The sequence below is a fragment of the Ipomoea nil genome, unplaced genomic scaffold (genome assembly GCF_001879475.1).
Source record: "Ipomoea nil cultivar Tokyo-kokei standard unplaced genomic scaffold, Asagao_1.1 scaffold0878, whole genome shotgun sequence".
Classification (NCBI taxonomy): Eukaryota; Viridiplantae; Streptophyta; class Magnoliopsida; order Solanales; family Convolvulaceae; genus Ipomoea; species Ipomoea nil.
Window position 1 is genome coordinate 1,714,663 of NW_017617306.1, and position 6,269 is coordinate 1,720,931.

Sequence of the window (6,269 nt, forward strand, 5' to 3'; positions counted from 1 at the left end):
TCTTAAACCCCTACAAGTCCCTAAAACCCACAAAAATCCCCAAATCAAAAACCTTTTTTCTTCTTCCTCCCACAAACCCTCTCTTCCTCTCTCCTACTCTCTCCCTCTCTCTCCCCACACTACCGACGAAAAGAAAACGCCCAGGCCGCACCACCGCCGGACCCAGCCACCGGACACCGCCCGTCGCACGCCCGCCACCACGCGACACCATCCCATCGCTCGCACACAGCCGCCCACTGCCCGAAATGCCGCCCGGCTTCCTCCCGCTGCCCACACGACCGTCTACTCCGCCCAGGACCAGCCACGCCTCACCGTCAAAAAATCGAGTCGCACCGCCGCCGCCGGGAATCCTCGCTGGAGCTTCGCTGGAAGATCGCCGGAAAAAAAAAAAAAAAGCATCACCCGGAAAAACGCCACTTAGGGAGATCTCACAATGTCGAAAAAGCCCGTCGGTATCCAAGCTTCGGAATGGAACAATGCCGACTACACGGTGATCGGAGGTAAAGCCCTCGAACCCGACCAATTCTCTCCGCAGTTGGTCGATATGCTTAAGTTCCAAGGACTCTTGGACACCTATCTCACAATCAAAGGGGATACGTACCCCGAGTTAGTGAAAGAATTATATCGCCACTTAGAAGCCGTCAAACGGAGTGACAAGTTAGAAATTACCACCAAAGTCCGAGGCAAGGAGATTGTACTCTTCGAAGGCCGCTTGGCCAAACTCTTAAAACTGACCACCACGGGCATGTCAGATTATGACCGGAAGGGATGGATCGGTACCCAAGGCACGGGGTACAAGGAGTACCTCGGGTACCTACTAGGAAAGGAGGAAGGCTTCACCTCGGCCACCCGGCCTAACAGGAAATGGCTAACCGTTGAACAAAAGATACTAGTCATGATTGTAACTGATAGCTTGTTGCCTACAAACAACAAGAGCAAGGATGTGGGAAGCCTGGAATGCACCGTTGCCTACTTTTTAAAACACAAAATCAAGTTCAACCTTCCGGCCCTTATGCTAAAACACATGGAGTTTTGCAAGAAAAGCAACCGGCTTAGTCTACCCAACGGGATGATCCTAAGTTGGATCATGGAGAAAAAGGGGGTGGACTTAAGCCACACAGAGGTCAAACCCGTAAGCGGGATGATTTTCAATGCCGAGAACCTCCGCCGGAACGACATCTACTACACCAAAGGGGGACAATACATCAACCTCGATGAGGTTTGTCTAAACCCCGAAGAAGAATGTAGAGAATTGGTGGATCAACTAGACATCTCCAACAAGAAGCTAAGAAGAGCAATGCAAGAGTGTAGAGGGCAAGGGGAACAGGAGGAATAGGAAGAGGAAAGCGAGCCTAAATCAAGAGTCCATCAACGAGCGCATCCTCGCACAGCTCACCTGGCAAAACCAAATCATGGACGAAGGGTTCTCATCCCTAATCCACGCAACGCGTGTATTAGATCGAAGGGTGGCAACAATCGAGGCCATGTTGGGAAAACATGGGGCATCTAGCTCAGGAGCAGGAAACCAAGGCAGACCCAAAACCTTTCCAAACACCACCGCACCAAAGTTCCACTCTACCCCATCAACTAACGACACGTAGAGCCACATTTCCTAACCAGGAGGCCAAAACACGTGACGTCCCGGGGGTGAAAGAATGGATCCACGCACCGGCTTCGGGGACGAAGCCTCTTGTAAGAGGGGAGGGGGGGGGGGGGGGGAGAGTGTAACACCCCGTGTTATAACCTCTAACCCAAACTAATTATTTAATTACTTACCCTAAAAAGAGAATTAAAATCCATTAATTAACTAAGAAAGGTCCACCATAGTCCATGAACCCTTATCCCTAAAACCAACCCCTTAGTCCTATAAGGAATAGAATTAGCAAACCCATACCATTTAGACCCTAACTAGGACTCTTAGATATATAAATAGGGGGCATAGGGCACCTAAAACCCACACCACAATAACTTTCACCACACAAGAATTCCCATAGGAGAAATCAAGAAAGAAGAGATCTTAAAGAAAGACCCTTCATAGCCAAGGAATTTAATAAAGGGTAAGGGGTAACCCATGTCTCAACAAAACCTATTTTCCTTGCTATAATCTTCTTCTTTGGCTCCTTCTATATGCTTGTGTCTTGATGAAATCTTCTATGATAATTATGATGTGATCTTGATGATTGATGGGATGATTTTATATGTGATCTTGATGATCTTGATGATGATAAGAGAATATTTACAATTGTGTGATGTTCTTGATAAATCTTGATTTTAAAGATAAGGTATGATTTTGTAATTTAAATATGATTAGAGCTCTAGGTTGAATCGTGAATTTCGTATTGTGATATTCTTGGTATATTTGGATGGGAATTCGCATGTTCGGGTGTTGATCGGGTGTTGATTATGTTTAGAAGTCATGTTAGGATGTGTTCAATGTGATTCTTGGTTTTGATCCATTATTTGACTACGTGCTATCGTCGTTTGCGTTTAAAAGTGTCTAAGTATCGTTTCGGGTTCCACAAAAGATCCCGGGACCCAAGTTTTGAAAAAGGAGTCAGTGGGGGGTAGGGGGACCCGCCACCTACCCGCTGCTCGGAGGTTCATCGCCGGCGGGTGGCTCTCCACCCGCCGGCCACCCGCTGGATTTTCCCCACTTTGGGACGTTGGCTTCCCCGTTTGATGTTTCCCCGACCCCCGAGGTGTCCCAACGGACCCCGTTTGTCGTGCCTGAGTCTAGTTTGATGCTTCGGGTACCATTCGTAGGATAAAAGAGTCTTGTGTATTGCATGCTAGTTGAATTGGTATCCCGTTGGCTAAGGTGAAAGATGTATGAAGCCCTTAGGAATATTCTTAGTATGCGGATGACTACGCATAAGCTTTATTTATACGTTTTCCCCCTCCCTATATGTTAATGTGGGTTGCATGTGCTTGTTGCGTGATATATGTGCATGACCCTTGGTTGCGGTCAAATTGGTTATACATGAGCTGCGGTTCATTATCCTGGCTGCGGTCAGTGACACACTTCTAGGGCTATGGTCCACCTCATGGGCCTCGTGTGCTGTGGTCCACCGACTGAACGCGTCAGGCGGTTTGTAGGGCTACAAGTCACGAGGAAGGCCATAGTCCACCGACTGAGTTCGTCAGGCGCTGTGTAGGGCTATGGTCGGCTGCGATCCACCGAGTGAGTGCACCAACGGTGTGTAGGGTCGTAGTCCCCAAAAAGAAGGTCATAGTCCACCGACTGAGCCATCAGCGGTGTGTAGGACTATGATCAACTACGATCCACCGACTGAGCCCGCCAAGAGGTGTGTAGGGTCGCAGTCCCCAAAAGAGGATCACAGTCCACCGACTGAACGCGTCAGCGGTGTGTAGGGCTGTCGTCCGCCGTTGAATCCATCGACGGTCTATGCATATTGTTTGCGGTCAATTCCTTCATTCTGCGGTATGAGGCAGGGTGCTGCGGCCGTGTTAGCGTTATATGCACTAAACCTCATGTATGGGCATGCGATTGGTCCTGTGGCACCACCAAAGTGTGCCTGTGTGACAAGGATATTGATCGAATGATGATGTGAATGATATGAAAGTGAATTGTGACCTTTTTATATGATATTGCCTCTATATAATTGATTATCATTGTTGAATGTGTTTATCCCTATCTGTCGAGTCTAATCCTGGTTTTAAAGCTAGAGTCTCCTAAGTATATACCTTCCTGGTTCAAAATGGTTTTACTATATCTATGTATATATATTTACCTATATTGTATTTTAACGCGTTAGAGTGGGTTACCAGCATAATTCACTGAACTAATATATTTGGCTTTCAGGCACAGATGATTAGCTTCCGGAGCTCGCTAGAAGATCTCGGATTAGATAGTTAGTCTTTCCCTTTGGCCTGCGTGTCTTGATGATGTAATGACAATATTTGAGGATAGTTAGTTAGAATAGCCTGTGCATCTGAGCTCTCCAGCTTAGATGTGGCATACCCTTGACTCTATGTTTATAATGCTTCATTTGATATCTATTCAATAGAATTGCTTTCGTATTATAAGATCAAAAAGTTTTAAAATTTTCGGGGTGTTACAGCAGGGGTCCACTATCCATTGTTGACCATATTAATTAATTAAGGTGATTCTAATTAAATTAATTCCTTTTTAACTATTTAATTAAGTAATTAATTCGGGATTAAAGTCCGTAACACGGGGTGTTACAAGCCCGCCAGTTTTTGATGCACTTTGCCGGAAGCATGAACCCCAAGAAGTTTATCTCGAACTTATCTCGAGTACACCAGGATTAGGGAGAAAGCCTATGCAAATACATAGCGCGTTGGCAAAAAGAGTCCTAGGCGGTCGATGGTTTGGACGACCAGACAGCCCTGATGTTCTTTGTTGAGTCCTTGCGAGCGGACATGCATTATAGTAAGTAACGGGATCAGAATCCCAAGACATATGTTGAGGTTGTCTAGAAAGCCAACCAATTGGCTGACATGGAAGAGGCGGTCAGGCAAAAGCCCAAACATGAAGCGTCCTCCCATAAGCGGCTCTGGGCAAATAATTCCCATTACATCCGAATAGTGGACGCAGGGGGTGTTCGTGTGAGAGCTCATCGGCTGGGAGCTCCTGCCTATCGACTGATGGCACAGCCCGTCCATGAAGTCCACACCCAGTTACCTCCATCTCCACTCATTCGACTTGGCGGTAAACCACAGGTGGTCGACACGAATGTCACCCCTTATTGCGGATACCACCGCACAAATACTCACACCACGGAGGAATGTGAGGGCCTTAAGGAAGAAATCGAGGTGCTCATTAAGCGCAGTCGGCCACTGCTTCCCAACTAGTGGCTCCGACCAGGTCCGCCCTAGCAGAAAGAAGCGCCTGCCTGACCTGCCACGGACAAGGGTAAACAGCTCATGCAGGAATAGGACACTGATAAAAATTGGAAGCACAAACCAGTAATCAATATGATAGTTGGCCGCCTTGAAGGTAGTGATTCGGCGAGAGCCCGAAAGGCTCGGGCTAGACAGTTATACGTGGGAACGATAACCTTCCAGGAGTCGAATGGAAACAGGGGCAGAGCCAGAAAATGTATACTAGGGGGGCCAAAATTACATAAAAAATTTACAACGTCAAGCAACATCAGTTCCAATCATGCTTGATATCACTATATACCATACATAATTATACTATGTATGATCGATAATAGTTTTTAAAGATAGTTTGTGTAACAATTGACATCGATGTCAATCAATGCTCTTATAATAATAATTTTGCTTGACACTCTTTACATAATTAATTAATATTCATTTTACTAATTAACTTAATATTCCAAAATTTGAGGGACGAGGACGAATTTCAAAATCACAAATTAAAGAATCAATATTAAAATTAGATTTTCCAATTTCAAAACTAGTCTTTTGAATTAGCAAACGTACATACTAAAGTGTAAATAAATAATAAAAATTTTATTTATTTTTATTTGGTGAATTTGGATTTCAATATATGTTTTGGACTTATTTAATATATACATATTAGAATATTTAAAAATAAAAAATTGAGGGGGGCAAAAGTAAATTTTTTCTTAATATAAAATATATACACAAAGTATTTATTAATATATTTGGATAGAGTAGGGTAAGGTAGAGTGGGTGGGGGAGGCCAAGGCCCCCTACCCACCCACGTACCTTCGCCCCTGGATGGAAAGAAAGCATGTAGAGAGTCGATCGTCTTCACGGACGACGACCTACCTAGGGGCCCCACCCGCCATCGGGACGTCCTGGCGGTCGCCAGGGGTTGGTTATTCGCTGAGTACTGGTTGACACGTGCAGTAATGTCAATGTGTAGTACTTGGAAGCTTTCCAAAAATTGGGGCTGTCTAGGGAGCAACTGCGATCAGTCAAGACCCCTCTAGCTGGTTTCACAAGCGATGCCATCGAGGCTGAGGGTTGTACTTCGTTAATGGTAGAGATGGGCACCAGGGCCCATGTAAGGAAGTTGGAGATGGAATTTGTAGTAGTTTCTCTAGAATGTGCGCACAACATTATACTCAGCCCACCAGGCTTGGAGGACTTGGGTGCCTTGATTTCCATTGAGCACTTGTGCATGAAGTTTCACACACCGACCGACTTTGGGGTGGTGCGATGTGATCAAAAGATGGCTCGTAATTGCTGCTTGTAAGCCTATCGGAAGGTGGGACAGGGCTTTGACTGGGTAAATACCATCTCACACTATGTGGTCGAATGACCAATAGAACGCCTGGCTCCTGCAGTCGAGT